Below are 24415 nucleotides of genomic sequence, written 5' to 3' on the forward strand. Positions count from 1 at the left end.
CAGGTAAGAAGCTTTGGCCACAAAACAGGCACTCAACAAATATCTGTTGAAGTGGTAGGAATTAATGATAATTGGGCCTACAAGCTAATCCTTACCCTACAGGAATAGAACAGATTACACTAATACTTTTGTAGAAATGAATGGATAAAAGGCCTTTTCTTTTTTAATTCAAAATTCAAGTTTTCTAAGTACAAGGCTAAGAACTCAGCCTAGTATAAGTCAAATAGAATCAGATCTCCTCTGCACACAGCATTTTCATGGTCTGTTCTTGGAGAATGATGTTAAATTCTAGGCATTCAGGCCATTATCTCTCAAAATGAAATGCTCTTAGAAGAAAGCAATTTCTCCTTCAATTTCAGCCAAAGATATTTTTTAATGGACATGATGAATCCTTTAAATGAACTTTAATAATAAAAATTATTTGCAATTATCAGCACTAAACTGCTACCTGTTACCTGTTTCCCCGCACACAAGGCTGCCCACCAGAGCAAGGTTCATGAAAAAGGATGAGGACATAGTAGCCAGGAAATTGCAATGAATTTGGTAATATTCTCATAGCAGTGCTTGTCCAGCAGAGTCCGTTCAGAAAGTTTCTTTTTCAGACTGTTGCTAATGAGCTTTTATGATATCCCAGAACTTCCCCAGAGGTCCCAGAGGTCCATTCAGGAATCAGTACCTCCATGTTATGGCTGAGGAAGCTGAGGCTCAGGGAAGGCTTACTCTGCACTAAGTAGCAGACTTTTCAGACTCCAAAGTGAAAGGGCGGGCCTACACCGGCTGACTCCATCTTGTTCTGTGTTCTCCACCTTGAGTGACTATGTCCCAGACATGACCCCTTTTCCAGGAAAATCGCAGAAACCTCAGACCGCGCCTCCTCCCCTTGAGTAACCTCCCGCTCACCCGTTCAAACTTCCTGATCAAAACACGCCCAGCGACCTGTGTAACAGGACTCTGACCCTTCCCCAGCCAATCGGCCGAGGCCACGACCCTTCCCCAGCCAATCGGCTGCCCCTAGACCCCTATAAAACCTTTGTGCTTTTGAAACTCACTCTCTCTCCCCGGTATCTCACCGCTGCGTTGGTGCAGGTAGGGGATTGAGCTCGAGCTAGCTCGAATAAAGGCTCTTTTGCTTTTGCATCGGACTCGGCTCCCTGGTGGTCTTTGGGGATCACGAATTCTGGGCATAACACAAAGCCCACATGTTTCAGCACCATTTGTGCTGTTGGCCACACTGAGGATTCCTTTCGGCCTCCCACTAACCCTGCAAGGTAAGTAAGGCAGTGCTTGACATTTGAGATGCCTGCAGATCTCATGGCCAAAGCATTCCTCCTATTGCAATCACTCCTTCCCCTAAAATAAGGATGAAATCTCTCTTTACCTAAGTCCAGACTCACTGGTATCTAGCAGTACTATTATTTTCCATTCACAAGTGAATAAGCTGAGGCACAGGGAAGATGCAGAGCTCACTGAGGTATACGACTTAGCAGTACTGGCAGCCAGCGCCAGAGCCCTGTGCTCAAGAGCTACGCTTTCTCCTGGTATGTGTTTCATACAGCCTTTCCATCTGTTTAATCAACAAGTTTCAAAGTGAAAATAAAAGTTTCACAGGATGAAAATTAATAAAAGGAAATTTCAGGAGCACCTGGGTGGCTCAGTTGGTTAAGCATCAGACTTCAGCTCAAGTCATGATCTCATGGTTTGTGGGTTCCAGGCCTGCATGGGGCTCTGGGCTGACAGCTCAGAGCCTGGAGCCTGCTTTAGATTCTGTGTCTCCTTCTCTCTTTGCCCCTCCCCCCACTTGTTCTCTGTCTCTCAAAGGTGAATAAACATTAAAATAAATAAATAAGTAAATAAGTAGATAGATAGATAAATGGAAATCTCAGTAAGATGGAATTGGGAAGCAAGAGAGGGGAACTTAACAGTCTATGTCAATTACAGAACCTACTGAAAGAACTCCCACGGGAAAGAATCATCGGTTTACAGGCTCCAACTGGGAAAGCTACACATTGCCTTTCCCACAAGAAATCCACCACCCCAGCAACTCAGCCAATGAGAAAATGTCATCCACCTGAAACCTTGCTTTTCTCCAATGGTCTTTCCTTCAAAACAATCCTTTCCATTCCTTCTTATCCATAAAATTATTCCCTTGTTTGTAGGCCTTGCTTATAATTTTGTTGTCTGAAATTGCAATTCTATGTTAGTCTTGAATAAACCCATTTTTGCTGGTAAAGTAACTAACTGTTTTATTTTTAAGGTTAACACTAATCTGTCCTTCCTTAACCTCAAAGGAATTTCAGGACTGAAACATCAGATACTATGAGAATTAAAATAAAACTATTCAATTTATGGGGATTCCAATGGAATTTGGTTATGTGAAAAAAAGATGAAAATAGCCCCCCTCCTTCCACCCTACTCCCATTCATAGCAAAATATGGCTCCAAGTTAAATATGTCACTTAGAGAATTTATTTTCTTAGAACCCCTAAAGGGCCATCAGTTGTAAGTAATTAACATAATACAGTCGATCCTTATTATTTGTAGATTTCTTACTTGTAACTTCACCTGCTTACTAACATTTATTTGTAACCCCAGATCAATACTCCCTACGCTTTCCAGTTATTCAGAGTATGGCAAAGGATTTGAATCCTAATGCATGCATTCCTAACTGGGGTAAAACAAGGCAACACTCTGCCTTTTAGCTTCAGCTTTCATGCTATAAACAAGTGTTCTTTTTACGATCTATTTAGTATCCTGTTTCTTGACTATTTGTACTTTTTGTTAGCAATTTTGTTAGTTAGAATGACCCTCAAGCATTGTGTTGAAGTGTGGTCTGGTATTGCTATTACCAGATGGAAAAGGAAAGAAGCCTCAGTTCTCTTGGCTGCCACAGTAAAGAATTACAGGACAGCAATATGAAAGTAAAGCAGAGCAAAGTTTTATTAAAATACACTCCACAGGAGGAATGGGACAGTCAAGAGAGACAAAAGCCTGAAAACTCTGGGGTGTGGGCTGAAAATCAACTTTTTTTTTTTTGGTTTGTCCTAGGGTCACAACATTTGAGTGACAGGCCTGAATTATATAATAATTGGCCAACCACCATGTCGTTTCCCAAAATGTATTCAAGATACCTGCACAGGGTAGGAATCAGCAACATTATTTCTATTCTGGAGACATAGTCAAATAAGGACAAGCAGCTTGCTCTGGACAAGTGCCACAAGCACAACACACTTAACTCTTCCTCTGCCTGGACAATGGAACCAAAGACACCCTGCTAGAGGGGTGGAATGGGGTGGTCCCTGGGTGGTCTCGGATGCGGCTCTCCATGAGGATGCCTAAGGCCCATCCTCCTGTTGCTCATGCCTAGCTTCCTGCCATCCTGAAAGCCAGTGGCTGTGAAGAGCCTTATGGAGAAAATACATGTGTCAGATAAGTATCATATTCAGGCAAGAGTTACAGTGCTGTTAGCCAAGGGTTTAACGTAAATGAATTAAATAAGGTGTCTTTAAACAAGAATTCCATCGAATAAAGTTCTATATTAGTTGACAAACAAGTGACCAGAGGCTTACTGTATCTCTCCTAGAAGCAATGGTTCAGCATTCACTAATACATTGTTACAGGTGACTTCACACAACATAAATACTGGAAGAATAGGAAGAATCAAGATAGACCACATGCTGTGTGGCCTTTCTTTTGTAAACTGATTTCTCTGCTTTGCAAATTTCAAGGTAGCAGGAGTTTACTTACATACCAGTTTGTTTGTGTGGGTGAGAGGGAGGCTTTAGAAAGAAGGGACAGACACAGAAACTAGGCAGATTAGAAATGTGCAAACCACCCCCAAATAATGCAATATTGTTCATTTTGATGCCTTAACATCTGTTCTGAGAAACAACAGGAGGTAGACCCATAGAAAAAGAGAAGAAATTCTCAGTGCTGGACATTTCTGGGAACATTCTTTTGTATACTCAGTTTTTACTCTAAATGTAATGTAATGTAATATGTAATGTAATGTGATAATGTAATGTAAATGCTGAATATGCACAGAAAGCCAAGTTTCTTGCAAGAAAATCAGGCTCAGAATAAAAGCTGTGTTTCCCACCTGCCTGCTGTAATGCTATATCATAGGCACCAGCCCTGTAAGAAGCTCCCAGCGCCACCCCTGGCTTAAGATGCATTTATAAAGCCCTCACTTGCACCTTCTGTCAGCCTATCTTTTCATTAGTGCCCACTTGTCTCAATTCTCCCCCTTTTCACACTGTTCCAGAAATGTAGTTTTGCTCTTGGCAGGAGCTCTAAAACCAACACTACTACCTACTCCCATCCCCACCTTGTGACCTGCTGGTGTCCACATCCTGGCCAGGCCACAGGCCTCATACACACTAGATTTTGTTGCATGTGATGTAATAAACAATGGCACACTGCAATAACAGTTATGCACTGAATCTCTCTCCGTCTCTCTCTCTCTCTCTCTCTCTCTCTCTCTCTCTCTCTCTCTCTCTCTCACTAAATCCCATCCATGAGGTTTGATCCTGTTATCAAGAGACAAAATTTGGTCCACGCACGTCAACTCCACCTAGACTTTTGACAGCACACTTCTACCAAATATGTTTTTAATTATTTTGCACTTATGTCTGATCCTGAAACTAGAGCCACTCAGGTTTTAAAAACTGCACATTCATTTGAAAGGGAAATAATATTCTGTAGACTGGAAAGAGAAACAGGAACTACAGATATTTATGTTTGCAGAGAGAGCAAAGGGAAAGAGCAACATTTATAGAATGTAATTAGAATGTTGAATAGACACAAATCTTACCTGTTTCCTGGGCTCATGTTGATGTTGACACTGCAGAAGTTTCCAAATGGAGTAATTCACACCAGAGGTTTATTTCTCAGACTGCATTAACCATATCTCATCTTTCACCGTATTTTCAGATAATCTGCCATTAGTGGCATTCAGTTTTAGCTGAATACGAGGATCAGAAAGTAAAGTTAATGTTGTTCTTTTCCCCTAGGCTGAGAAGTGGACTCTATAAATGTCTGAGAATAGCAATGGGAATTTCAATGGAAAGATAAGTGAAGACCAAATCTGAAATTGCAATTTGAGATGACCTAGCCAGCAAACTAGACAGACATTACCTACCAGCTTTCTATGAAAAAACAAAAAAATCTTCAGCAGAGTGAAGGGTGGGAAAATGGAATGAGGCCATAGGGCTCTTAATTTCTTGTGCTTTTCTGAAGGGACCCCTTCCCCCAGCCTGACACACAGCAGTGACTCTACTCTCCAAGGCTTATGGGGGCTCCCATATGCAATTCCAAAGTACTTTTAGAAGCTAGTCTTAACTTAGATGGTTACAAAGTGTGAGGTGCAAAGTAGTTACTTAGAAGCAGAGCCAGGATATCTTCTGTGAAATTTAATAAAGGGAAACCTCACTGAAGTGGACCCTAGATGTTAGAAGTCGTAAGCTGGAAGTAGGAAGTTATACCACTGAACCTCAATTACAATAAGAATTATCTATTACACCAGTTTGCATTCCCACCAACAGTGCAAGAGGGTTCCCATTTCTCCACATCCTATCCAGCATCTATAGTGTCCAGATTTGTTCGTTTTAGCCACCCTGACTGGCGTGAGGTGGTATCTGAGTGTGGTTTTGATTTGTATTTCCCTGATGAGGAACGACGTTGAGCATCTTTTCATGTGCCTGTTGGACATCTGGATGTCTTCTTTTGAGAAGGGTCTATTCATGTGTTCTGACCATTTCTTCACTGGGATTATTTGTTTTTCGTGGAGTTTGATGAGTTCTTTTTAGATTTTGGGTACTAGCCCTTTGTCTAATATGTCATTTGCAAATATCTTTTCCCATTCCATTGGTTGTCTTTTAGTTTTATTGATTATTTCCTTTGCAGTGCAGAAGCTTTTTATCTTCATGAGGTCCCAATAGTTCATTTTTGCTTTTAATTCCCTTGCCTCTGGAGATGTGTCAAGTAAGAAATTGCTGCGGCTGAGGTCAGAGAGGGTTTTTCCCTGCTTTCTCCTTTAGGGTTTTGATGGTTTCCTGTTTCACATTCAGGTCCTTTATCCATTTTGACTTTATTTTTGTCAATGGTGTAAGAAAGTGGTCTAGTGAAGCCACTCTGGAAAACGGTGTGGAGGTTCCTCAAAAAATTAAAAATAGATCTACCTATGACCCAGAAATAGCACTGCTAGGAATTTACCCAAGTGATACAAGAGTGCTGATGCATAGGGGCACTTTTACGCCAATGTTTATAGCAGCACTTTCAACAATAGCCTAATTATGGAAAGAGCCTAAATGCCCATCAAGTGATGAATGGATAAAGAAATAGTGGTTTATATATACAATGGAATACTACTTGGCAATGAGAAAGAATGAAATATGGCCTTTTGCAGCAACGTGGATGGAACTGGGGAGTGTTGTGCTAAATGAAATAAGTCATACAGAGAAAGACAGATACCAAATGTTTTCACTCTTATGTGGATCCTGAAAAACTTAACAGAAGACCACCGGAGGGGAAGGAAAAAAAAAGTTAGAGATGGAGGGAGACAAACCCTAAGATACTCTTATAAACTGAGAACAATCTGAGGGTTGATGGGGGGGAGGATGGGGGGAAGGGTGGGAGGGAGGGGAAAGTGGGTGATGGATATTGAGGAGGGCACCTGTTGGGATGAGCACTGGGTGTTGTATAGAAACCAATTTGACAATAAATTTCATATTTTAAAAAAAAGAATTATCTATTACAGATCCCCATAGGAAGAGAGGTCATAAATTACAGGTGCCACAGGGCAAGATATACATTGTATCTCCTATAAGAAACTGACAACTCCTGCAACTCAGCCAATAAGAAACCCTCATAACCATGAACCCTTGCTTTTCTCCATTAATTTTTGTTCAGAACAACCCCTTTTGACTTCTTCTTCTCCATAAAATAACTCCTCTCCTCATTTTGTAGGACTTGCCTATGATTTTGCCATAGCTTGCTTGTCTTGAATTGTAATTCCATTATTCATGAATAAGCCCATCTTCGCTGGTAATAAATAAATAAATAAATAAATAAATAAATAAATAAATAAATAAAAACCTATTTTATTCTTAAGGTTAATACTTCCAAGATGGGTTTCCAGGACATAGGGTGGTAACAAGTTCTGCCCCTAAATGGATGGCACCTGCCCAGGGATATCCAGGCCTGTCATCTGAGTCCTGGTCTCCCTGAACAAGCACCAGAGCTAGCCTTAGCCTTGTGTCAGACTCTCCTACCCATGGCTGGATGATCATGCCAAAGACTTGGAGCTCAGAATTAGTAAAACCAGACTGATAAATATATATATACCTTCCCCACACAGCTGACAAGATTCAATGATTCCAAAAGCTTGGAGAGGCTGGTGGTGACCCCAGGGCAGCTGCAAGGGCTAGAGTAATAGGTTCTGCACAGGGTTTAGCCATAGAGCTCTCAAATAAAAGCAGGTTGCACAAGCCTGACATGCCAAACAAAAGCATGTTGTTTCAGTGGGAAGAAAGTAAGGAGCCACCAGTAGCCTGTCTTGGTTACTTCCCCACCCCCCCTACAATATTTCCATCAGGCTTGGAGAGTGGTCCTCAGCCTTGCCTACATACCCACATTCTGCTCAGTGGCCATTACTGACCATTTGTCTCCATCCTTCCTTTCCTAGTTGGCCCAGGAATTGTAGAGATGCATTCCAACTGCTTCCTCTTCAGGACATGCCATGCAAACCTCTCTCCTCTCATCTATTCTGATCACATTGCATTGGGCAGCACACCATTAGGGCAGCATTCTCCAAAGTGGGCTGTGTGGATCCCATCCACCCAGCAGGAACTAGGAAGAAAACACTGGGACTTCCATGCTCATGTGTTTGAGCTCACCAACACAGTAGCACATGTTGATAATTCATAGATCTTATATATGTAGTAAGGATTCATGTTTAAGAACAGTTTACTGTTAGATATCCTTGACCAAAAATATTAAAATCCACTGAGTTAAACATAATTGTCTGGTTTTATATACTAACTTCCTTTAGAGTTTGAGTCTCTTCCCTACAGGCAACTGGCTTGTTGAAATATAGTATATATTCCTCCCCCCACTTCTGAGAATGCATCCCTCCTGTTCTACAACTCAGAAATCCAGGCAATCCTTGGCACTTCCCTCTCCCTAGCCACCTTGTCCCCTCCATTCTCATGTACCCTGTGGACCCCACAGTCTGTCACCTCGCCCATGCCTTTACTCTCTTCTCCCTTGACCTCTGAGCATTCCACAGTATTTCTATTACCCTACAGACACTGTTCAGAGCCATTTGTGTGCCAGCCATTCCTGTAGCATGAAACAAAACAGCCCCCCTCTCAAGGCTGCCCTCAGACCTTTCTGTATCCTATCCTTAGAGTAGATTCCACACAATGCTTCCAGAGGGATTTCTCAAAATGAAAAAATAATCAAAACACCTTTCATACACCTCCATCCCCTTCTTAAAATATTATCAGCTCACATAACTCTTGAAATAGAGACTAAAATCCTAAGAGTCTGGGAAGAAAGCTGAGCAGTTGGTCCTGCTCACACTCAGCCTTGCCTTTGGCATTCCAGCCACTCTTGAACACCCCTGGAAGCTACTGTGTTTCTCTGTCCTCTCCAGACACAGGGCCTGTCACATGTGATTCTTTCCCTTCACATACTCACTCCTTTATGCAGCATATTTCCCTGCCACCTGACCCTTTTATCTCTTTTCTATGGTGATGAATCACCCCCTTCCATATTTCTTGGAGCTTCAAAGTTAGCAGCTGTAGACTGTGCCCACTGCAGCTCTCTGTGGCCACATTGGCCATTGTCCCCAGCCTGTGGCCTCTCAGCCTGGTTCTCCTAACATCCTTTAACATGTTTATTTTCTTCTTAATCTATCCAGAGGGGTCTCTACTATCTCAGCAAGGAGGTCTCACAGATATGCCATGTTTCTATAACATTCATTATGGTCATAATTTCTCATCTATCTCCTCCTCCAGGCCGTGAATTCCATGAGGCAGGGTCACCAATTGTGCTTACAACCCTGAGCCCTTTACCAGGGTCTGACACATAGTGGCATTAATGTTAACACTTAAGACATAAGCAAATTCATTCCCATGTGAAAAACTTTACATGTTTATATTTGCCATAACCAATTACTGGTGGCAAGTGAGATTCAAAGTTTCCACATTAGAAAAACCCAACCCAACTGTTTGCTAAGTGGTATTAAGTTAACTTATTCATACTTATGTCCACAAAAGAATGTGAAGTAGACTAGGCAGACATGGGTGCCCTTAAATTCCAGGCATCCTTTTAGGTAATAATGACAAAAGCTTATCCTCCAGGAGCCCACAATCTAAGATTAAAAAAGTATCCTAATAATCTTCCACCTTTGTTCTTATACTATTTTATTTATCTATTTCCCAACTAGAAAAACAGCTCATTTTTCAATATTAAGGTCTTTTCTCTTTCAGAATTTTCTTCTGGTTTCGCATAGAAAATATTTGCAAATCATGTATCTGATAAGGGGTTAATATCCAGAACTACTAATATATACAAAACTAATATGCAGAGAATCCTTACAACTAAACAAGAAAACAACCAACCTGATTCAAAAATGGGTAAAGGATTGAATAAACATTTCTACAGAGAAGATCTGCCAGTGAACAAATATATGGAAAGATGCTCAACATCACTAGTCATTGGGAAATGCAAAGCAAAACCACAGTAAGATATTACCTCACACCCATTAAGGTGGTTACTATAAAACCAAAACCAAAACAAAACAAAACAAATAGAAATTAACAAGTGTTGGCAAGGATGTGGAGAATTTAGAACTTTTATTCAGTGTTGCTGGGAATGTAAAGTGGTTCAGTCACTGTGGAAAATATAATGGGAGCTCCCCCCAAAATTAAATACAGAATTAACACATGATCCAGCAATTCTACTTCTGGGTTTATACCGCCAAATAATTGAAAGCAAGAACTCAAAGAGATATTTGCACACCTGTGTTCTTAGAAGCACTGTTCACAATAACCAAAAGGTAGAAGTAACCCAAATGTCCAGCAAAGGATGAATGGACAAACGAAATCTGTTATACACACACGATGAAGTATTATTCAGCATTAAAAAGGAAGTAAATTCTGACACATGGTATAACTTTGAACGATCTTGAGGACACTATGCTAAGCCAGTAACAAAAGGACAAATACTGTGTGTTTCATGTCACTGAGGTGCCCTGAGTCCATATGTTCATAAAGATAGAAAGTAAAATGGAGGTTGCCTGGAACTGGGGAGGGGTGAATGAGGAGTTAGTGTTTAATGGGCACAGAGTTCCAGTTTAGGAAGATGAGAAAGTTCTGGAGACGGATGGTGGTAATGGTTGCACAACAATGTAAAAGTACTTACCACTGAACTATACACTTAAAACTTGTTAGGATGGTAAATTTTATGTTATATTTATTTCACTGATATAAAAAAGGGAGACATGATATGATTCATCTTCCTATAACCTACCAGAAAGTGTTAACTGCAACTGCCTACCCTCACTTTAAGCTGTCCAAAGAAGATACATATTTTTTCAAAAGTGTACATTTACTTGTTACTATTTTACGATACTTGAAAACATTTTTAATCTGAAGGAATTGAGTCAGAGATGGAAATGGAGACGGACTGGCCACCATGGAGCATCACTGTATGTGCCTGCCTCTGTGTTGAGGTCTAGACTTTCCTGCTGTCTTCTATTCTAGTCATCTTCCCCCAAGGAGAGCCCAGTGATACTGACAGCTCTGTGCTTGCAGAGTGCTCTCAACTCTACAATACTTTTCCTCAGTTATCTTGTTGTGACAAATGTTCTTCCTTACTGTTCCTTTTTTTTTTCTTCCTCACTGTTAAGTTCCTTACTGTTCTTAAGGATCCTTCCTTAGACTGTCCTTTAGTGCTAAGTTACTTTTCCAGTCAGCCAGAAATTTGTTCTTCTTGCCCTTGGATTTATTTGCTCTGTCCTGTCCGTGGATTTTGAATAGCAGATGCCTTTTCCATCCATGTTATGCACCTTCAAATCATTGAAAATGGTTTTTCATATGCGACCCTGTATCTCTTTCTCTAGCCAAGCTGAATTCTCCTTATCTAGGAGATTCCATAAAACCTAGCTGACCTCAAAAAGCTGAATATTTAAGTAACAGCTACAAGAATTTTTACAGCACTGGGGAAGGCTGGCCCCATCCCAGGCTGCTGGCTCCATGCCCATCCCCAGTATCCTACAGAAACAGCTGTTCCTCCAATAGTCCTGGGTTTACCATGGCCCAGCTGCCAAATGGCAGCATAGAGAATGGGTCCTGACAAGAAGGAGGTAGGGGAGACAAGAAGCAGCAGTGCCCAGTCCAGAGACCAGCCAACAGCAACTCTGCTTGCTTTTGGGTGGGCAGTTTTAGACATCCCAGCCTGATTCACCACAGGGAAGGACAGAACGGTGTTTCCCATGTGATGGTGCCAGGAGAGCTCGTGGCAGAAGAGCTCTGGAAGTATACCCTGGAAAATGTCTTAGTAATTTCAGGATGGGAGAGAGGTGGTGGGCTTCCTGCTCCACTCCTGCTGCCTTGGTCCATCTGTGCCCCCTACACATCTAGGGATGAGTCCCAGCTCTGCCATGGTCCTCTGCAAACACTTAAGACTCTGCACCTCTTTGTTCCCTTGCATTAAATGCCACATGCACACCCAGCTTGCAGGCTTCCTCTGCCTCCTCCTGCTGGATTAGCCACAGTAGAGTGTCTTCTTTTCAGTGTCATCCAGATGTGGAACACTGTTCTTGTCTTTGATTTGGATTGACTTCACTTTCCTTCTCTATTGTAAAGGAAAATAAAGCCCCCAAAGCCTTGATGTTTGTAGGAGATATTTGCATTTTATAAAAGATCTGGGGAGATGTAGAAAAATTAACAGTAATCTACCTAAAATTACATACTAGGTATACTGACTCTCATACATGAATTGCCATTTCAACTATTTTTCTCCCTCTTCTTTCTCTTCCTCCCTCCCTTCCACTGTCTCCAACTTCTTCTTTATTTTAGAGTAAATCAATTTTTTATTTTTTTTAATTTTCAATATATGAAATTTATTGTCATATTGGTTTCCATACAACACCCAGTGCTCCTCCCAAAAGGTGCCCTCCTCAATACCCATCACCCACCCACCCCTCTCTCCCACCCCCCATCAACCCTCAGTTTGTTCTTAGTTTTTAAGAGTCTCTTATGCTTTGGCTCTCTCCCACTCTAACCTCTTAGAATAAATCAATTTTTTAAAATCCTTCCTTTTTTTTGCCTTCCTCTGTCACTACCATGCTTATGTATCTTACCTGCATCTCAGGCATTACTATGGTATTTTCCTAACCCAAAACTATTCCCTCCCTAGGAGGAATTGAGCTATATATAAAGAAAATCCTTGATAACTATTGGGAATACAACAACTCATAAATAGTAGCCATACTCAGAAATGAACATGCAGTTATAAAATAAAACAAATGCCTACAATTGACCTTGGCCACACCCTGTCACAAGGGATCATCTGGTGAAAGAGTTTTGAAAGGCATGGAGCTGAGTGCTATTCCAGCACATCTCATAGACAGAATCACACCCACATGGAAGGATGGGGTGTCATGGCATTGGGGAACATGCCACATATGAGACACAAGAGCCATCTGCCATGGTTTGGTTATCTCCAATGGCCCTGGAAACAGGTTTGAATTATTTCGTTCTTTTGCCAAATAGCTACTGTGAATCCACACTCTCATGATTAAGGATAAGAATGTACCATTTCTTGACTATACAAGTGGAGATGGTCTATAATTAGCACCTGGTTTTTATTTGCTGTCAGCCAGTTGGTAGAGGAGCACTGAACCAGGTTTAATAGCTAATAAAGCATACCTGTCCATAAGCCAAAGCTTAGTTTTGTAAGGGAGGCTATCACAAAGTGTCCCTTAATTAGCCTGGCCACTGGCTCTAACTTGAAGGTCAGACAACTTCTGTTAAAATAAAAATGTTACCTGGACAGGTGTAACTTGGGTTCTACAGCTGACTCAGGCAGGAGAAATTGTCACTAAATGAGATGTCTATCTAGTATACAGTAATGCCACCTATCAGTCTGCAAGCCTGACAGTATGCTTTCAGGCAAAGGTCTGGGTAAAATAAGAACAAGAGAAGGCCGTTTGACCACAGTAAATCACTCCTGCCTGGGAAAGACAAAACCAGGAGAAGCATAGGGTTATACACACTTTGATTCACTGAACACCAACTGAGACCTACTATAAGCCTGAAACTGGAAAGAAAGTGCCCAATGCAGGAAGGATCCAGGACTACATGGAGAACAGGGCTTGTGGACATGGCAGTCCCAGCATCTGTGACCTGTGCCAGCAAACTGCTGCCCAGAGCCAAATCTAACCCACTGTCTGTTAGCATGCCCCTCAAAGGATGATTTTCACACTTTCCAGTGGTTGAATAAATATCAAAAGAGAAATAGTAAGTATTTCATGATACATGAAATTCAAATTCCAGTGACAAGCAAAGTTTTTTTGCAACACAGCCACAAACATACATTTACATCCATGATGCTTCCACAAAGCAGAATTGGGTAGTCATGATGGAGACACTAACAACCTTCAGAGCCTAAAATATTTACTTTCCGCCCCTTCATATGAAGTGTGCTGATCCCTGCCCTAAGCTGCCTTCTGTAAAACAAGTGTTTATTTTTGTCCACAGCTGGTAAATACTCCAAGCTCTAAAAGAGCAATACTGCCTGCGGGCCAGCAACCCATGTAAGCAGCTTCACCGTGACTCTGCAGCAGCATCTGTGTGTTTGCATGTTTGCATGCACTTTTCCTTATTAGTTAATTCAAATGACAGGGAAAAAAGAAAAAGGAAAGGGCTGATACTGAAACAGAGTACTCAAACAAAATTAAATGATTAAAAAGATTGAAAGCTTTCAGCAGAATCCACCTGCATAGATCCACTGGACAGCTAATGCAGCTGAGGCCAGCCCAGTGTCACAGATGGCCCAGAGCTGAAAGGGAGTGGGGAGGTTCAAGAGCAGCCAGCAGAAATGAGGAGAATTACAGGCTTCTCTGAACTCAGAAAACAAGGATATACTTGCTGAGTCTATGGGAGAAATGCCATTTATTTTAATGGAAACCTGAGATTATTCTTTGTTAAACAGTAAAGATTTCAATTACTATAATTTCTTATTATTTGCTTTGCTATTTTGATTAATTCCAAATTTTATCAGCCATTTCAAACCTCACATTTTATTTTTCTTCATCTTCTCTTGCTTTGCAGCTGCCTACATATTTGGTTGGCTTTGAAATAGCTATTGTTGAAGAATATGCCGTCTTCTAATCCTGTAAAGAAAAAGAAAGTAAAATAATAGACATTAACTTAAAATATTACAAGGATTTGATAGGAGAGCAAAATGAAATGTTTCAAAACCAATCTGTTCAAATGGAAATCTTTCTGCCCAACAACTGCCTTCAGAGTACAGTTTTTCTTTTTTTAATCTCTCTAAATGTTGAAAGAGACCTGGTAAGTCACTGCTGCCATTTGAAAATGTCAAAATGTCTCTCACTTGGTTTCCCTGATCCCTGTAACTTGAAACACCACACCACACCACAAACCACAAATACACATATACCTCCCACATATACACTACATGCACACACCCTGGGCAGGTGCACACTCAGGGTGGCACACCTGCATGTTCTATAAAATAAGAACAATCTTCTCTGAGGGTATTTCCCCCTGCAGACATAGAAGACACAAGATGCCTTACTCAACGTGACACACAAAAGGATTTTCACAGTCTGTAAGAATTAGGCTTTTGGTTTGCCATTAAGATAGCTGAGGGTATATATCTAAATCCTTTTCTAAAGACCCTTATTTTCTCACAGTATTAAATGCATTTTTAGTAGGCTTTTGCAAAAAGAACGCTGCCCATAAATGTTACAAAGAGAGGAGAAATAGCAGTCTTAAGAAGGGAGAGAGGAAAGCCAGAGCCACGTCTTTGGATGCCAGCCTCCAGAGAAGAGAGGGTACTTTTGAAGGCTGCCCTAATCCTTTTACCCACCCTTGTTCATCCAACTACAGACTCAATGGGCTCTAAAAAGAGATGAGGTATCTTCTCAGATATCAAGCCTGGGTAGGAACACCTGGTCTGTGAGCCATGCCTTTCCCATTCAGTGGTAGTGGGTGTTGTCTCTGTGACCAGTAGAAGTCAATTCATGCATCTCCCCAACTGCTCGAAGGGGCCTCTCACTTACCTTCAAGTCCATCTGAGCAAAGACTGAGCCTACCATACTTTTGAAATGCTGTGACAGTCCTGCCTTCAATCCCAGCAACCAATGTGGGTTGTTGACCAGGGCCAGGCACTCAAGTTCAGCAGCTGCAGGGATGAGCAGGCTGTGGGGTCACAGGGGCACAAGGCAAGGAGTTATGAGCAGTTCCAGGTGTTATAAGGGCCACAGGTGCCACAGGGGCATGAACATTTAATGCAATGCAGGCATGCAGTGCTTGGCCTTGAGGAGGGGTGATGCCTGCACCTAGAAGAGCAACTTCCATATCAGAAAAATAAAGAATGCAGTACTAGGAAGCACTGCAAAGTAAGTGAGAGTTCTTTGAAAACCATAAATCACATGGAAATGTAGACTTGTCAAGCCCTTCCCCTTGCTGTTTTCTCCCATAACAAGAGTCCTTCATAATCTCTTTTATTAAAGGCCTCCTCCTGTAGTGGAACACAAGTCCCATGAAGACAGCATTTCCTCTTGTTCATAGCTGTGTACCAGTAACTTATAACTATGCTTGGTACTTGGTAGGGGCTTAAAAAGTGTCTGAGAGAAAGAAAAAAAGGGAATTATAATAAGAGAAAATGCCTCAGACAAAAAGAACAGGCTCTGGGGAGGCTAAGCTTCTAGGCCCTAGAGCAAGCTCACGCTGCCCTCAGAGGAACACATCTGACAGATACTGGAGGACCTGGGGATGCATTGGTTGCCAAGGTGATGCCTTGGCATCAGGCCACCAGGTACTTTGGGCAGCTGACATCTTCTGGGGGCAGAACATCTGCACCATTTGCAAGAAAATCCTCTCAAAATTCCCCTTGCAAAAGAAACAGAGAAAACTATTTTGATTTTTTGGCCCCTTTGATATTGCAATGACTGCATGATTTTTCCTGGTGTTTTCAAGACCTGTACTATGTAGGCTGAGAACACAGCTGCATTTGCTAGACTGTTAAAAAGCCTCACATTTGGCCATTTGTATGACACCCCCAATCTCCATTAGAATCAAGCCCACCTTTCCATAAACTGCAATTCAGAAGGTGGTGCACATAGCCCGGCCCCTGTGTTTGGACGGTTCTGAAAAGCCATGAGTAGCAAGCAGGACTCTGTTCTGCCTGAATGGCCCTGGAGAAAATTAACATTTGATGTCACATGAGAAATACAGGCTTTCTCTGTAAGACGAAAGCAGGCAGGTCAATCACAGAGGGAAGTACGGACAGGACACATACACACACTCCATCCCAAGGATGATTTCTTTCTATTCTGTTCTGTAAGGGCCAGAAAGTGAACCAGGTAGATATCTGGGGAGGTCTTCATGAAGAGAGGGGTAGATGCAGAATAAGAAGCCATCTTTTGCTCCCTTGGCTTTTTTCTCCAGACTGTTTAATGACACATTTTGTTTCATTTTTCTTTCTCACTGTTCACTCAGTATTGGTCAAGTAACTACTCAGAGTCAGGTGCTGCTCTGGGAGCTTGAACTCAAAAAGGAGTCACTGGTTCTCTGTGCATTCCACTTGGCAAATGGGAACAGCAGATGGGTCACTGCCAAGGATATCACTATGCTTGGTCACTGAGATCTGAGCAAGGGGCCCCTTGAAGGCTTGAATCTGGTCTTGAGAAGAGGAGGGGACCTCGTTGGCCAACCCCAGCAGTAATATTTCAGACGTTTGCAGCATAAGTCAAGGTACAGCCAAAACTTCATCTTGCAGGCTAGGTTACGAGGGTAGTCACATCCACCTGATGGCAACTGCAATGTGTGTCCCCAGAGCTGAAAGTGCTCTGTGGGCAAGGCCGGTTGGACAATGCAGAATCAAACAAAATTCAGTAGGTTTCTTTCAGACAGGACTTCCTGGCACTGTCAGCATTCTCAAGTTGCCATGAGCTCTCAGAGAGGGCTATTATCTCCCATGGGACCTACACATGGTTGACAGGGCCTCTCTGTTCATTCTAGAACAGCTATTGAAATATGTCCTTTACTAAGGTCCTCACAAGACTGGATCCAGTGTGACACTAGTGAATGAAACCACATTACAGTGGATCAGAGTCACCAGATGTAGACAGTTGAGTTTTTAATGTTATTGCTGGTGGAAGGACAGAAACATTGCTAGAGCTGGGTGGGGTGACTGTGATGTACAGAGAATAAGGATCTAGGAGAAATAAGACATGACAAAAATGAGAGATACAAGACAGTGGAGGGATGGTAGGGACCATGGCACAAAACCACTGTGTGTGCACAGACCATGGCCTGTGTGTGCACAGGCTTTGGAACCAGGGGAAATAGGATGTGACTATGGGCCCTCCCTGAAACAGGGGATGTCCTGGCTGAGATTGCCATGGCTTGATGATCACTTATGTCAACATGGCTGCACAGACATGTCTCAAGAATAAAACTCAGCAGCAGCATTAGATGTTGAGGCACAGACAGGAGAGGTAGAAGCTGGGAAGCTGTGAGAGCTCCCTGCCCCAGCTGCCTGGAGCTTGGTGGAAAGCCAAGCCCTAGAGGGGAGCAACACCAAGGAAATAAATGGAAAGACAGGCTCTGAACACTAGGACACTGGCAGAAGGTGTCACCTATGGGGAGCAGGATGCTGAGGATAGTTGCTGCCTGTGATAATGTGCACTGCTGTCATTGGAAGAGATCCAAAAAAGATCAAAAAGGTGCTTAGAAATGGTTGTCTTAGAATAGCAGAGAGAGAATTCCTATGCCTGGTGGGATGTTTACTATAATAACTTAATATTTATATTAATAAACATTAATGAGACATTTCTGCATGTGTTTCTACCCAAATTAAAATATGGGTTCATTGCAAAAAAAAAAAACAAAAAAAAAAGAAAGAAAGATCTGTAGGATCACATATTCCAATGACTAGAGAAGTAACTTAATATTCTGGGTGTATCCCTCCATAATTTGTGTTAAAATATTAAATTATACTCTATATTATTTGAACTCTTTTTTTACAATTCTGTTAAGAATTTTTCTTTTCAATAACCACTCATCTTAAGAGTTGCCTACTGGTTTATTGCATACATGCCATTCCATTTCTGTTAGATGTGTGAGTTATTTCCAGATTTTCCCTACTGTCAACAAAGTGGGCATCTTTGCTAAAATTCCTTGATTTCTGTTTAATTGTTTCCTGGAAAAAATTCTCAGAAGTGGTTTGCTGGATCAAAAGATATGCATATTTTAATGCACTCAATATATTTTGTCAAGTTGTCCAAAAAAAAAAAAAAAAAACATGCAATTATCTGCTGTCCCAACAATGGAGAATATTATAATTCTTTGTAATCTCTGCAAATTTCATAAGATTTTTCAAAAGGCATTTCAGACTTGTTCTGTGAGACATACAGGGAAGATATCATTATCCTTGTCAAAGGACAAAAATAAAAAGCCCACAGAGGTTGAGTGACTTAATTAACATCACATAGCTCTAGAGCCTAAACTCATCCAAGCCTTATTCTTTCCACTTGAACTTGGGACAATCCCAAAATTGGCTTTCTCACATTTGGATTTTGGCTTTTTTAACATTGACACATACCCCAAACCTTCCCTTGACTCTAAAGGGGAATTCTTTTCTTTCTTCTTTTTTCACTCATCTGTTGTTTCTTTGGTCCTTCCTTACTTCCCTACATATCCCGCTCACCTAAAGTATTCCAGCATGATTCATTTGGGAGAAATAATAAATGGGGCTGACATTTATTGAGTATTTACTGTGTGTCAGGCACTACACCATGCTGATAAGAGAAACACTTTCTTCTTTCCTATTTGGAGTGGATTTAAATATTTCTTCATCTAATTATTATTTATATTTTTCTACTAACACTTTTGCAAAAGACTTTTGCATCTTGCCCATTTGATCTTTACCATAACTCTCTAGAGAAGGTGCTCTCACTACCCCCTGTGCTGAGGCTCGTGTGGGTCTCTGGGCTCCATCTGGCAGCTGTTTTGGGCCCAGGACAGGGGAGGAAACTCCACACTGCCCTTGTCTGCTTCTGGTTGTGGCCACAGGCATTTATGCTACATTCTAAGGCCAAGTGGAAAATGGATTGTTTCTGCTCAAGGCCTGTCTGTGTCAATGGTACCCACTCAGACTTGGGTATGCAAAATAAACATAAGATGTGACCCCTTCTTTTAAGGATTTTCAGTCTTTTCCTGGAAGCAAGACTTCATTCCACCTAACCCTGGAGTAAAAGCATTACCTCATTAAGAGCCCAGATGCAAGCATGTATAATGATGTCCTAGTTGGACCAGAGAGTGGGAGGTGATAAGGCTGACCTCTGTCAGAGAACATCCTGGTGGAACTCTCCCAGGGAGAGCAGGGAGCCTGGCTAGTGTGGAGGAGTGGATCCAGCCAGGGTGCAGGGAGTCGGGAGGGTGCAACAGCCTAAAACATGCAGCAGGGATATTTCTTATTTAATTAGACTGGAAGGCCAAGAAGAGAATGTGAGATGCTGAAGACAAATTCAGAGCAGGAGTGTGCGATTAAAATGCTGGTTTTGCTGCCTGCTGATTCTGGTTTCTCTGAGCCTCCATTTCCTCCTTTGTTGAATGACACCAACTATGTCCATAGAGGGTACCATTAGGCAACAGGCCTGAACAATGGAATGTAGAGCAAGGCAAAAGGACCCGCAGACAGGCTAAATACAGACAGGTCCATATGTCCCCCCACTTCAAAATATTCATAGGCCTCAGCTAACCAATTGTTAGCTACTTAGAACCAATGGTTAACTACTTACCACCAGGCACAGTTACAAAAAAAAGGGGAAATTCCATATGTCCCCATACCTCTTCACCATCTGCTTTCAAATACAGCCCTACCCACTACCTAGTAGCAGATAGCCTCTCTTCTGCTATACTGCCCACAGCTCCCTTGAGGTGCATTCAATAAACTTCCATCTTCTTTGTTCTGTTTCAGGTGAATTCTTTCACCACCCAAGGCACCAGCTTCCACCATTCAAGTCACCCCATATTTGGGCGCCTCCATATGATGGGGGAGACACTACTGTAACCACTTCAGAGTGGGAAAAACTTAAAGAAGGAAGACATGGGCAGAAAGTATGCATACAGCTGAGGAGTAGGAAATGTGCTCAGTCTATGATTGTTTCATTACAACCCGTTAGCCACACAGAGTCAAGCATATGAAATCTCTCAGGCCTAAAGCAAATGTTTCAGAAACACACACTTCCTCCCACTTCCAACAGGCCCAGGAAGTCCTGAGGCACCTCTGTGTCTCTGTCACCTTTTTGCTTCCTTCTGGGGCGGCTTTTTCACCATCTATTTCTAGGTAGGCCTAGGAGGCTTCTGGTGGATGACCCAGCATCTTACTAGGCAGGGGAATTACACCAACCTCTGGGAATTCCCAAGTCCTGGCCGTTCATAAGGCTTAACCAGGAAGCTCCACCCTGTCTGACATGAGATCTCACACATTCCTTCAGAGAATCATTAAGGTTAGAAGATGCTAACTCTAACCACTTTCTCTGTGATCGATGTCTTCCTTGCCAAATGCTCCGTGAGAAACCCTCACTCCTTACAACTGGTACAGGGAGGACAGAAATGTTGGCTGCCAGCAACAAAGCAAGCTGCCTTCTGCTTTATTATTCTGGAATAGGGAGGGGTTCCACAGAGGAGCATGTGGCTGTTGGTGTTGGCTGCTTCCATGGCAACACAGCCTTCAGCTGGCCAGCCTGAATGGTTTAGCTCTGTTCATTGTTGAAGAATTGAGAAACCTCCCAGCCAGCACTGGCAATTCTGAAAGAGCAGAATTGTTTTAAATACAGAGTGACAACTAATTTGTGAAGACTGCCCACCGCATATCCCCCTAGCCACCTGCTGAAGTTCATGAGGTACCTGTGATGGTTTTCATTAGAATCATGTAATGAATACTCTTATTCTTTTTCTAAATTATTTTTCTTGGATAAAATTTTAAAATTAAAATTATGTCTAATGTTAGTGAAGTTTGTGGTAGTTTTTTTTTTTCTTCCTGAAAACTCCCCTGCACCAGTTTAAGTGGAAGTACAAGTGACTATCTGGAAACTTTGATCAATGTGTCAACTTTGATAATTCAACTCAGAATATGTTTTAACTTAAAACACACATATGGGCTATTTGTTAATTGAAAAGATTTGCTTCAACTATTCAAAACAATCTTGGAGTTTACTCTACCTATGTGAATACTTATGTAACTATTCATGGTACCTGAGCAAAAGAATGAATAAACCAAGGAATGAGTGCTTTCTACTGAACTGCATAGAGTCTTATCTTTAAGTATCTTCTGCTTTATTGCTCAGATCATTAGGGGGTATTGCTTGTAAACAACAAAGCACAGCTGTAGAAAGTGCATTTCTTCAGAATTTCAGTTGTAGAGATGGATGGATTGTTGTGTGATAATATGAATGTACTTCAGGCCATAGAAACTGTATACCTAAAAATGGTTAAGATGCCATATCTTCCAGGGTTGTCCAGAGAGACAAGACCAATAGGATGACTATAGAGATAGAAAAAAGATTTATTAGGAATTGGTCAGTGTGACTATGGAGGGTGACAATTTCCAAGATCTGCAAGGCTGAGCCAGCAAGCTGGAGACCCAGGAGAACTTATAGCATAAGCTTTAGCCTGAAAGATGGCAGCCTCAAGGCAAAAAAAACAATGGCCCCGCTCAAGTCCAAAGGCAGGAAAAGAACAATGTCTTAGCTCATCATAGTCAGAAAGGACTTCTATCTTACTCAGTCTTTTTGTTCTTTCCAGACCATCAACTGATTGGATGAGGCCCACCTACACTGGGAAGTGCTGTCTGCTTTACTCAGCCCACTAGTTCAAATGTTATTCTCATCCAGAGACACCTGCACAGACACACCCAGAATAATGTTTGACCAAATATCAGGAAACCCCCTGGCCCAATCAAGTTAAAATGATGTATATTTTGTTATGTATACCAAAAAAATTTGTTTTATGGTATGTATATTATGGTATGCATAATTTAGCACAATAAAAAAATATGAAGAAGAAAAATGCATTTCTTTTCAGAGTTCAACACACTGAAGCCTGGAAATTTTTCATTTACTCCTAAATTTGGAAAGCAAGATTTCTCAGTCTGCTCTAAACTTGGCAGAAATTCTTTTGTCCCTGATTACCCTCAGTTGGACCCAATACGGGTTGTTGCTCTTCCACATGTAACAGTTTCATTTGTGCAACATTAAACTTGGAAAGAACAGCCAAAACTCCCACCCTGTAGTGTCGCCCCCATGTGGCATTTCTTGTGTCATATTTGCTTTTTCCTGTCAAATCTAAGGTAAGTATCCTGCATTTCAGTGTGGCCAAGAGAGAGGAGCCTGAGATCACATGATAACTGATGCTGTCAGGCACTCACAAACTACAGGGACTATGATCCTAACTTCTCAAAGACACCCAGCTCCCCTCTGCTTTCACCTCTCCAGAAACTCATGCTTCAGGGCCAGATGGCTGTATATAGCTTCGCTGTTAAGCAGAACACACTTATAGAAAGTGCAAGGTCAACACTGACAGCTCCATGCAGGCTCACAGGTGCTGTCTGTCACTCTCCTGACTTGAATGGCCTTGGCCACTTTGCCTGTTTTTTATACTTTACATAAATGGAATCAAGCAGAAGGTGCTCTCTGAGGATTTACCCGTGTTGACATAGTCTTTAGAGGAGAACATACTTTTGAATGCCATTTGTAATATTGATAAACCTCACTTATTATTATTATTATTATTAAATAAGCTCAGTGTCATCTTTATTTGAATAACTTTCCTTTCACTTGTGCTCTAGATAGCTGTGACTTGATTTTATCTTTCTTCGTTCCCTGAACTATTAAAAAATACTGACCTGCATTGAAACATTTTACAAAGTATATTTCTGGCAGTTCAATAGTATATCTAAATATACATTTTTGAAACATGAAACTCAATTACTAATTGAACAAATCCTAACAAACCGTGTTCCCAGAGCATCTTGATCATGAACCTGTTCCCAGATACTTCATGAGGTCATCCAGAGATGCTGTCCTCCAAGTGGTGAGTTAGTTGCAATGGTCTCTGTTCATCCTGCTGACCACCTCTGATTAGCTGGTTTCAGTAGATGGCCAGAGAGATGCAAGAGCTGCTGGGAACCTATCTAAATGGGTGTGAGTGATTGTCTAGTTACCTGGCTTGCTGCCAGGGAGGGAGGGTTAAGGCTGAGGGAAATGCGACCATGCTTTGTCTTCCTCCTTGAGCCTCATTTATCCTACACGGCAATGTAAGATTATGTGTCTGAGATTTTAATGTTTCTTGGCAGGACACGGACATTCTCCCTGAGGTCCCAAAGAGCAGAGAAACCTCTTCTGCTGCCTGATGCCCAGGTCAGGGCTTGAGCATTCTATTCCAGCTTATCCCTAGGTAAAAGGAGGCTCTGGGTAGGCCCTGGGATACAGGGATGTAAGGTTCCTAGGAGTATCAGAGGGGCAGCACAAAACTAAAGGGTGCCCAGCTGCATTCTTGCCTGGGCTCTGCTTCTACACCAGCTAACTCTGGCTCCTCAGCATAACCAGAAGCCTGGTGAGCTACACTTTCCCCCTTCACAGCCCTCCAGAGCCCCTCCTCAAACTCAGCCAGCCTGACCCTGTGGGCAGATTGGACCAGCTGCTACTACTCTCTCTGTTACAAAATGTATTATAGGCTGACCAATACAGCCCTCAATGTGCTCAACACTGCATTGGTCATGATCCCCATAACATCTTCTAGCACTATCCACTCAGCCCAGCACTGCAAACTCCACCCCCCACTTTTGTTTCAGCAAACTTGAGTTCAGTTTCTCTTCTCAGGCAAGAGCAGCGATAAAATCATTATACTGTTCAACTTTGGTGCAGTTTTTGCTTTGGTGGCATCATAAGCTGCATCTCTTAAAGGAGATCGCCAAACACCTCTCTCTCCTATCATTTCATCAAAATGTCACCCCTATGGATCTGGAAGCTTCACAGTTTTGTAACGAATTTTATTAAATATAGACATTTGGCATCTATTGACCCATATTTAACAGATACAAAACAAAACATTCAGGAATAGTGCTGGATAGAAGACAAGGATGGAGGATGG

The 24415-nt window shown here is 41.9% G+C and overlaps 3 long non-coding RNA genes across 3 annotated transcripts in view; 2 read left to right on the forward strand and 1 right to left on the reverse strand.

The window, feature by feature from the left end:
• The window catches only part of LOC123385845, a 36377-nt gene extending 18258 nt beyond the window's left edge, over positions 1–18119 (reverse strand). The window contains exons 1-2 of the long non-coding RNA XR_006598987.1: positions 14305–18119; positions 4810–4959 (exon numbers count right to left, since the gene is read on the reverse strand). This is a non-coding gene — a long non-coding RNA (uncharacterized LOC123385845). The remainder of the gene's footprint in view (positions 1–4809; positions 4960–14304) is intronic.
• On the forward strand, positions 1092–4470 carry LOC123385844. The gene is made up of 2 exons (XR_006598986.1): positions 1092–1268; positions 1939–4470. It is a non-coding gene; the product is annotated as an uncharacterized LOC123385844 (long non-coding RNA).
• A 2848-nt stretch (positions 18120–20967) lies between the features above and the next one.
• LOC111560978 lies at positions 20968–22553 on the forward strand. The gene is made up of 2 exons (XR_002743333.2): positions 20968–21168; positions 22070–22553. It is a non-coding gene; the product is annotated as an uncharacterized LOC111560978 (long non-coding RNA).
• The last annotated feature ends 1862 nt before the right edge of the window (positions 22554–24415 follow it).

This window comes from Felis catus, chromosome B3 (genome assembly GCF_018350175.1).
Source record: "Felis catus isolate Fca126 chromosome B3, F.catus_Fca126_mat1.0, whole genome shotgun sequence".
NCBI lineage: Eukaryota > Metazoa > Chordata > Mammalia > Carnivora > Felidae > Felis > Felis catus.